General features: G+C 36.2%; 1 long non-coding RNA gene across 1 annotated transcript; it reads right to left on the reverse strand.

The window, feature by feature from the left end:
* Window positions 1-8,445: 8,445 nt before the first annotated feature.
* Window positions 8,446-9,026, reverse strand: LOC113297907. The gene is made up of 2 exons (XR_003333894.1): window positions 8,802-9,026; window positions 8,446-8,703 (listed from the first exon to the last, which is right to left on the reverse strand). It is a non-coding gene; the product is annotated as an uncharacterized LOC113297907 (long non-coding RNA).
* Between the last annotated feature and the right edge of the window lie 2,142 nt (window positions 9,027-11,168).

The raw sequence follows: 11,168 nt of genomic DNA on the forward strand, positions 1-11,168 counted from the left end.
AGAGAACTTAAGATGGATATCACACGGCCCGCACTACGAGGTAACGAAATACACTGTATACCGCATCAATGGATATCTATTCCGCACAAGATCCCGTGATGGTAGAATTCACCAGAATAGTGGGGTTAGCGTTGCAGCAAATGACATGCACATATCTAGAGATGATGACGTTACATATGGTAAAGCCTCTTATTATGGTGTCTTGCAAGAGATATGGGAGTTAGATTACTGTGAAAGAAAAGTTCATCTGTTCAAGTGCAATTGGGTTGATAATAAACGTGGGGTCAAAAGAGATGCTCTTGGCTACAAGATTGTTGACCTTACTATGTTGGGATACAAAAATGATCCTTTTATTTTAGCCTCACAAGCTAAGCATGTATTTTATGTCAAAGACTAGTTAGATAAGAAAAAATCTATTGTTTTTGTGACACCTCCCAAAAATTATAGAGATGACGATGGCAACGATGAGGAATTCAGTACAGTAATCTTTTCTGGGAATGATAATATCTTGCCGTCTGTAGATCCACAAGACTTGGGTAAAGAATCCTGAAATGATTACTTCCGAACTGACTGCCGAGGTTTACTTATACGCAAGCCAAAATGACACACTCCCGCAGGTGCGTCGCTTTATTTCCTTTAATCTGTGGTTATTCGGTTAGTGACATGATTTTGAAAGAACGATAACGATGGAACTTATGTTTAATCCTGTTCCTTAGCATGGTTTCTGTATGTTTGCGTGCTTTATTCTTTGTAAAATGAATAACATCATTCTATCCGTGTCTCATATGGAACTTCAATTGAAATTGCTACTACTGTACTTTACAACTTGCTACTCTGGTCACTTTTAAATAGATATCCAAGAGAATGAGAGTTGGTATGTTTTTGTCCTATTGCTTGAATATATTTATGGGCACATGCACTATAACTACATGTTGTACTTGTATTTCAGAAATCTTTTATACACTTCATAATATTACTCAAAGCATATGGTGAAATTGAATTCCAAGTACTCCAAATTAGATTCGTAACCCTGTAGATATATGATGGAAACTCCAGTTCATTAACCACAAAAAAAAACATTTAAAATGATGGTGCTAAAGGTCTTATGGTTCTCAATTTTATGGTGAAAGCATTTGGGGGCGGACTGATGCTTTTTCCTAAGTGAATTGCATGGAGCGGTTCACTTGCTTGTGTGAGGAGTTTGTATTGTGTAGCCTGTGAAGAATAGTGAATTTTAATCTCATTTTCCTTGTTCCAATTTAACCCTCAACCGTTTTGAATACCATACTTGACAGGGTTTTTCCCATATCTTGTGCAAGTCCTTTTTGTAAGAAGTCTTGACCACAATTTATGTTGAGTTGGGCTGACACCTTGTATTAATTGTTGTGCCCTCGTTCTTTCTTCCTTGTTTTTTTGAACTCAGAACCCTATTTTCCTGTTGCAGGTTCGTTGTGGCTATTCAACACACTACATTGTCCCTGAGCTTTGACGAAGTCATTTTTATGCCATCATATGCCTCTATAAGTTTGACACTCGAATTGTAGGACACGAACTCTGCATCTAAAACATCAAGAATTTGACTATGGGATTGTTTTGTCTTGTTATATAAAGAGCAAAAGAAATGCATTCCTACTGCAATCGTAGTTTTGGAGTGGCTGGCTCCAAAATCAATTTGATGTAATATTTTTGTTTTTTTCTTTTGGAAAGAGGTAAATAAAAAATATTGGTTGTAGATCTAAATTTTTTCATTAAATATATTGGCTAAAAATATACAAGCTTTTGTGAATTGATAAGTTAAACAGGTTTGGTTGGTCTCACAGATGGCTCCTGTCGTTTGCAGTCCCTTCTAGATTTGTATGAAAAGTTTAAGATATGGTTTCCTATTTTGGATTTTGGCATGGTTATATATCGGGAATTCTGGGAGAAAGTAACACAACAGAACTCCACTATACGTGTTTTATTTTCACAAAACACCCGGCTGCACCCGCTGTATTGCAATTCCCTTGGAAGCCACAATCACTTGTTGCTTGAAAATTAAGCATACTAGGAGCATTTGGCCTAGAAAAGACTCGGTAACAACCATGGCTAGTACTTTAAAAGTTAAAATTCAATCTCATGTGTCTAATGGATCCGACGCTATGTTCACAATTTATTTTTCGTGTAGCCATATCATAATCCTCCCAAAAAAATATGGAGTAACCATATGTCAATCTTTTGTCATGTTTGATATAATGTGTCAATTCCTTAGTATATGCGTGTCTAATAAACCAGATATTATGGACACATAAACAAACCAATGTGGCTAAATAAATCCTCTTTCCGTCACAGACTAAAAGGTGTGTCTATTGTCATCCGACACTTTTGACACATACAAAATTATTGAATGTGGCCATATACGCATCTATGGCTACATGTGATTGGATTAAACTGAAAACAATGACCAAACGATACCCTATGGTTACAGTTGATGGGTTTAGGAATAAACCCATGACTAAATGGTGCACTATGGCTACATGGCAACACAAAATGTGGCTATACTTATACTGATGACCAATAGCCACACAAATAACCTGAAACGTGGCTGAGCTGTAAACTAAAAAACGTGGCCTATGTGAAGGTTTGTACTAGTGTTAACCATTAAATATGTCTAGTAATTATGCGCGCTTACGTTTTTTTTCTATAATTAACCATTAAATAAATTATTTCATGGACCAGTGGGAGAATGTAAGAATATTTCTATGCATATAAAATATCATGTGGGCCCATGTATTATCTTTTGGTTAATTGAGAATATTGTTAAGTATATTGGTTACCATTTCTTGGGCTTATTTCCTATATCTCTTCCTTGATGGACGGTCGAGATTGAATGCTAACTCTAACCCTAGGAACCTTGGTCCTCCTTCTACCTATAAAAGGAACTCTATAGCCATCAGTATAGGGTTCAATAATTTTATTATTCATTACACAAAAGGCTCAAGAAGGAGAAACCAAGATATTCCATTATATTCTGTTCTACGGGTGTGCTTGCAGCTTTGGTGGATTTCTTGGATTCAATGGATGGCTTCATCAGGTATTCTATTTTAACACAACTATGCGTATTGTGATTGTCATGCTGTTCGAAGATCCGACCATTATATATATAAAATAAAACTTATATTGTTGGGATGTTTCTTTTCCTATACAAGGATATAACAAAACTTTAAAAAGATTCTTTGGGGAAGATGAGATACTTTATCGCTAACCAAATTGATATTCATATTGAACTTCATCGTTTTAGGCTTGACCTGAACTAAAGATTTTGATGCAGGCATAATGGTTGCGAGGAAAACCCTGTTAGGTGAAATGTCAGAAAGGAAACTTTTTGGTGTAAATTCTGATGAATTTTTATGGTACATTCCTTTTTAATTATTTCTTTGGTGTAGTAAATAGAGAAAGATTTCTTGTTAATACAGAGTTGATTTAGAATATTACCAAAACTTCATTGGAAAATGTTCGTCTACCTAGACCAAGTGATGAACGACCATCACTTGATGACATCTTTATTGGCCTTTGCGATAAGAAGGTAACTTGGAATCAAGGAAAGTTTCCTACTAATGTTCTTAGTGTTGCTTTGATGGCTTTTGGTAAACTTGGTATCTCTAATCTTTGTCCCTCCACAATTGAGAATTCTAAGCGGAGTCATGATTTTCGGAATTGGTCTATTTCTTTGAATTGGGTGTTCCGAGTCTCGATACTTGTGGTTTCATCATTTCTCAAATTATCTCGATGACTTCACCCAGCAAGAAGTTAGGTTACCCATGCTTGATTGGCCAAATTTGACGTGAACGTGGTATTGATGCAATTGGCAACTCATTTGGGGTTCCCAAACTGGTTCGTCTATGTATTTTAAAACGCATAAGGGTGAATGTGTGTAAAAGACAAAGAGATAATCCCCTTGATGATTGTGACCCTATAGCTACCACCTTGAGTCTACTTCAAAAAATTCACAAGGGTGTGTGTAAGGTAAATTCAAGAGTGAAGTGCGTACAAGAACAACTGTCATTGGTTGCAACTAAATTTCCCGAGCTCAAGGAAGAATTGAACATGATTCAAGCATCTTGGAGTGGTTCCGATGATGAAAATGATGAGTAATTTGATTTCATATGCCTAGTAAATCTTCTATTTTCTTGTTTTGTTTAGAAGAATAACTAGAGTTTGGAATAGCCATTATTGTGATTACACATAACTATGTCCAATGTTTTCATCTTCATGTTTTTAGGTTTATTGGTTTAAATTCTAAAACTGTTTGGAAGATGATTTTTGCAGTATTAACCTTTATGGTTTTATATATTGCAATTTGTTATGGGATATGTGTGTTTGCATCCATGGACTATGATTGTCATACCAAGTCAAAAGTTAAGTCTTTCATATGTCGATATGCATGTATTGATAAAAGAAGGAATGAACTTTTGACAATACAAAAGTTAAGCCTATTATGTCAATTATTGATGGAAGATAGGTTAAAATCTTTTGTTTACAAGGATTATGTCTATTGTATGTCATTGTGCAAATGGTGATGGAAAATAGAATGAATCCTTTCTTATTCCACATTATTTGGTCGACCTCCGGTCTACAATTTTTGTGCATATACTGTATTGTTTCATAAGGTGTCTTATGTTGAGGACTATCGACTGAGTTTATTCATTCGCTTATGATTAGCTTAGTTGTTTCTCCGTGAGGTACTTTATGTCGAGCATGATCAACTAAATAAATCATCCTCGTTTGGTTGTTTAGTTGTTGCTCCGTAAGTTCTTTTATGTCGAGCATGACCAATTAAATTGATTACTTTTTGTGGTTAATTTGGTTGTGTATTCCGATTAAATTATTTATGGGTTCTCTTGTGATTAATCTAATTGAGTATCTTTGAGACTCCATAAGTTCACTTATGTTGAGCATTTGCGATTAAATTAATCATGGGTTCTCTTATGGTTAATTTAATTGAGTATGTTTGGATTCAAATTCATACTTTATGTGATTTTTTATGTCCAAAGAAATCCTTCTTTTCTTTTGAAATTAAGGTCGCTCTTGTTGTTCTTTCGGGAATGACATATTATGGGGGAGAGTTCTTAATTGAACTTGTGCTTAATTTCCAAATCTTTATGGGGAATGCGGATGTGGAATATTATAGGGGTTATCTTGTATCTTTATAAACTCCTTGATGAATGCATTTAGCTTCGTCTATATGATTGCATCTAAATAAGATGATATGTGCTTTCTTTTGGTCATGAAATGTCTCTTTTGGAAATTTCATTAGGATCTCGTTTTCGTACCGTTGCCAATTTTATTGACAAAAAGGGGGAGAATTAATATGTAGTTCACACTACAAATACATATGGTTTTCGGATCATTATGTAAGGGGGAGTGGTTTCCATGTGAGATGGAGTATTGACTAAGGGGGAGCGATACATATCACCATAGTATTATTGTCGAAGTTGTGATACAATTGAACTTTGATACCATATAATGATACTATGAAACTGTATAACAATGATTGAGAACTCTTGTTTTCTCGTTGTTATAGCTACGAATTTTCGACAACGATGATGCTGAACTTACAACCCTTGGGATCATTGAAGTATTTGGAAGTGAAGAAGATTTCGAGTAATGTTGAAGATTATGCATGTGGAGGAGTCTTCTTTCTTTTCTTTCATTTGTTTTTTTTCCCTAGCTACCTGGGCTTGTAAGTACTAGACCTATTCGAGGTTTAAACGAATATAACCTTTGCGCTTTAATCTATCTTTTTTAATTAAAATATAAGAATTTTCAACTTGAATAAGATTGGTAGTAGTTTACCTGAATCTGACTCGTTATATCGGAATCTGATTTATTACAAAATAGTTTACGAATCCAGTTGGATAGTTCCAAAATATTACATAGAAACAAGCTTACAACATTTATAGATCTAAACTGAATGTTTGTAGCAGCAAGTAAGGTCTACAAAGAATAATTTCTTCTCTACCAATTGAAATGTAAGCTCAGAAGTTCAGACATGAATACAGATTCCAAACGAAAACAGCAAATTTCTCTAACAAGTAGCAGTAGCACTGCATAATTGATCTATTTCTCTGGCTTAAGAGATCTGTTGATGAGTGCCAACAACAATGCCGCTGAAGATGAAACTGGAGTATCTGCTTAGAAAAAACAAAATATGAAAGTCAATGTTGTGTGCAAGAGAATGAAATCAAACACCATTATTGCATACAGATCTTACCAGAAGGAACCACATAAACTTGAGAGGAGAAGTCATTATGACAACAATTTCAAGGATCCGTATCTCTCCTCTTTGATCTCCAAGGAATGTGCAGAGGTTCCACATAAATCAAAACTCCGATCATAACTCGGGTTGCTGGTTTTTCCCTCAGCACAACCTCACTCTCGGTAGTCTCCGCAATCTCACTGTGTTAGACTAAAACTTCTACTGAAATCTTAGGGTTTGGTTTGATATCAATACTTTTTTATATAAAGGAGAATACTTATGCTGACATGTCGAAAGCAGATTCAATTTTAAGTTTGCCTGAAATATAGAGTGCCAAGTCAGCATGTCAGTTTTGATTAGCAGTCTCTTCGTTAAAAGACATCAGATAATATACATATAGAGCAAATCTTTTAGGCTGCCGTGTAAGTGCCAGAGGATGCAGCAATTAGCCAAGAGACGCGAATTTTCATGTGTTCGAAAGATAGTCAAGAGACGCGATTGTTCCAAGGAAAACACAAGTAGCAGTTTTGATTAGCAGTCTCTTCGTTAAAAGACATCAGATCAGATATATGTATAGGGTAAATCTTTTAGGATGGCGTGTAAGTGCCAGAGGATGCAGCAATTAGCCAAGAGACGCGATTGTTCCTACAAAGATAGTCAACAGACGCGATTGTTCGAAAGATAGTCAAGAGACGCGATTGTTCCTAGAAACACAAACCTATAGAAACAACCTATAAAGCTTCCAACCATGATTCAACGTTCAACAACTATGAAGCGTATTCTAAGCGGTAAGAGATTGTATTCGTTCTAAACTTTGTTTATGCATGTAATGTGTTCGTCAAAGTAATTTCATTTGTTGGGATGTTTCTTTTCCTATACAAGGATATAACAAAACTTTAAAAAGATTCTTTGGGGAAGATGAGATACTTTATCGCTAACCAAATTGATATTCATATTGAATTTCATCGTTTTAGGCTTCACCTGAACTAAAGATTTGGATGCGGGCATAATGGTTGCGAGGAAAACCCCGTTAGGTGAAATGTCAGAAAGGCAACTTTCTGGTGTAAATTCTGATGAATTTTTATGGAACATTCCTTTTTAATTACTTCTTTGGTGTAGTAAAGCTTCAATCTGAAGGTTTACGTAAATATAATGTACTCAGGGAAAGTTCCGATCATAATAGACGAAAAAGACTCAAACGACTTGGTGCTCAAACTCTTCAGATGATAATTGGTTGAGGAAAAATACTTTTTTTTTTCCGACGAAAAGCAAAGAAAACAGAAAGAGGTGGAGTAGGCCAAAACATCTGAAAGAAGTGAAGAGAAAAATACTTCAATGAGCAATTTTTCGATAAGAATAAGTGACAATTATCGAGGCTTTCATCAAGGAAATCCCAACAGTTCGGAACAGGTTACATCCTTTCCTTTCTCTTCATTTTCTTTTATTTTTATAGAGATGGATATAATTTTAGACTCATTGATGGATCGGAACAAAGGTTAAGTAAGGATGCTAAATTGGTTATTCTTATATTCTTAAAATGTAAGTGGTGGCCTTCCTTAATTTGATCGTTTCTTACTGTTTTTGATGATTAGGCTGATGAATTGATGGTTATAAACTTATAATGATGGTGGTGATCATGTGGGATTAGGATGGGTTTCACTGTAACTATGTTTTCATGGAGCGATACTTCGTGGGGAAAATAAATTGAACACGTTGTTGAAGCAAGAAAGGAAACAAGGTATTTCCTATAACTCATATTAATCCAAATATTCCGTGGGATGAAGGATTTTGGTATTCGGTCGATTTGCTCAATAAGTAATTTAAGATAAGTCGTGATGATAGTTGTAAATTTTGATTGATGTTTAAGTTAGGAGTGTGATCATACACTGATCAGTCAGAGATGGAGGTGGACTTGCTGGACAGACCACAGAGGTGAAAAAGAAGATTTAAAGGTAAAATTCTATCTTGCATACCAAATGTTAGAATGACATAGATTGTTTGACAATTCTTTTCATTTCTTTAAGTATTGTACACAGAATTCGATCCCTTCTTTTTACAGTGTTGTACTAATTATTCAATGAGTCATATGAATTAATCAAGTTGCCATTGTTGGTGGCTTGGATGTACTGCTTCACCGTATTGTGCTTAGTATTTGAACCATTTTTGTAGCATTTTGTCATCCAAATAGGATATAAACAGTTAAAGACTAGTCCTAGAATATCATATTCTAATTATGTGTTTCAAAAATATAGATTAGCTATGAACCAGATTAAAACCAATTTGGAAACTGTGAGATTTTCCTAATTAAAACCAATTTGGAAACTGTGAGAAATTTAAAAGAATCTCTAATTCAATGATTAACTGTACACCCTTCCCCAATCCCAACTGATCTTTTTCTCTATTATGTTTCTCCCATGAATGAGAACCTTGAGAAGAAGAATATCTCACGTCTAAATTCTGAGACCATCCTGCATAGAAAAATCCAAAAACATGAATGTCAATATTGTGGGCTAAGACTATAATGAAAATATCAAACACCATCAATTTTTTTTAATACAGATCTTACCTTAAGAAGAGGTTCTAGACCGGGTACTTCTGCTCATATCAGGATAACAAGGGAACTAACAATTTAGTTTTGAAAGGATAATTCATTATGACAAGAATTTCAAAGATCTGTATCTTCTGTCTTCTCTTTGATCTCCACCAAGCTATGTGTAATGGTTCTCCTTCCCACATCAAACCCTCCATTTTGATTTTGGGAACGACAACAAGAACTACTCCGGTAACTGGTTTTTCCTCCTCACTCACACTGCCGTCAGCCTCCACACTCACTCAATATCTACCTAAAATATTAGGGTTTTGGTTGGCTTATAAGGGAAGTGTATGACTTACTAGAATACCCCTTTTCTAAACCAGATATTTCCATAGTAGCCCAGTCAGGGAGCAAGCCCTGTTTCTGGAGACTATCTTGACAATAACTGAAGGGAGTCATTTTTTCTCATATTAAATGAAGCTCCGCCCACTCTCCTCTCTCCTAACCTGATTTCTCCTCTTGCACCGGCTTTCTCCCCTGATCTTTCTTTGTCTTATCCTCCTAACGGTCCAATAACAGTCTTTTTTAGCCTGAAGTTAGCCGGATGTACTAGCCGGTGCTTCAAATGATTCTCAAATCACTCAATTCAAACGATCAATGCAACTGCATTGATCAAAATCGCTCAATTGACAATCACAGCCTCACAATCACCAAAGAATCACCTGAAATCAAGTCGCCTCAAACTCACAAATCTCTCAATCACTCTACTGCTACTAGCACAATGACAGGATGGGAACGTTTCAAAATCTTGGCACAAGCTGATATCACAAAAAAATCTCTCAAACCCCTCACCATTCACAATTCTAAATCCCCTAGAATAGATTGCACTCAGCAAAACTATCAAACTCTGAAATCTCTACACCTCCTAGAGCACCCTGAATTCCATAAACCACCCAATATCCTTTTACTGATGCAGATAAGGTCTTCACTTATTGAAATATGTAAATATGGATATTCAGTCAGCTCTCGACTCAAATTGGCCATGGAAATACTTAAAGTTCTGCAAATCTAAGCTTGAAAGCTTGTCTTCTCAATGGAGCGAGTATGATGACAAGACTGCTACCCAAATTCTTCTAGATTCTGGTAAGCTTGAAAGCTTGTCTTCCCTATACTATCTTACATTCAAATATTGCTATAACTCTCTACTCTCTTGATTCCAACGAGATAACTGCTATTAGTTGGCCAAACTCAAATGTCAGCCATGATAAAGATATTCCTAGTCTAAATCAATCTCATGCCTCTATCCAAATACGAACCAACACATCCTTTGAGGTATCTTCAAACCACAATACCCAACTCAGTACCCAATATCAGATTAGAACCATTCAAAATCAGAATCCTACCACATACATCAAAATAAACCTTATTTACAGCTGTGATAAAACAACCATCACTAGTCAAAATACCTTTAGTCATATAAACAACAACCAAAACACTACCAGATACATGCCCAAATTAAACAAACACAACAACAGTACTGCTAAATGTTCGTAAAAAACCATCAACTTCAAAAAACGGCAAGCCAAACCTTCACACAAATCCACTCACTCCATCTGGAAGGACAAGGCTACCACAAAAATTATCTCCTGCTGCAGCTTCACTACCAACCCAGTCTTGCTATAGGGTAGCCTTCGGCCTTGTCGCAGAGTAATTTCCCCTGGCAATAGGCACAGGAAAAATCACATCATCAGGCATATCAGAAGAAGCAGTTACCTCTCCGAGACCGAACAAGGCAAGATCAACTGCATATTCCGCCAACCGACGCATTTTGGGAGCAAGCATAAGAAAATTGGGGAAGACTACAGTGTCTTGTGGATGGCCAAGACGCTCATTCTCTCGTATCTTGAGCTTGTGTGTATCAGGAACTGGTGCAGAAAAGAATCCCTGGCTGGCACCACCACTCACAATGTGCTCCTTCCCTACAAGGTTAATGTCTTCTTTGACAACGAATTGACCTTTGTCAGGGTAAACAGCCCAAATTACCCACCCCTCCTTGGCTGCTTGAAGTTGGGGAAACTGGGAACTAAACACCTGAGATTTGGATTGATCATGCACAACAGGCTCCTCTCTCTGGTCACCCTCTCTGCTTTCAACATCTGCTTGATCTTCCAACTCTGTATCCTCATCACTGCTTACCTCCACTATCTGCAAATATCGGAAATTAGAGATTTCCAGATCAACTTCAACACTGAATTCAACGATAAACCAAAATACAAGTACAAATATAAATATCAATACCCAAAAATCAAAAACTACCACAAGTCTATCAAACATCATTACCTGCTTCTCATGCATGCTATGCTTGGTCCTCTTGCAACTTGCCTCATTACTTGCCCTCTG

The sequence above is a fragment of the Papaver somniferum genome, chromosome 7, assembly GCF_003573695.1.
Source record: "Papaver somniferum cultivar HN1 chromosome 7, ASM357369v1, whole genome shotgun sequence".
NCBI classification, from domain to species: Eukaryota; Viridiplantae; Streptophyta; class Magnoliopsida; order Ranunculales; family Papaveraceae; genus Papaver; species Papaver somniferum.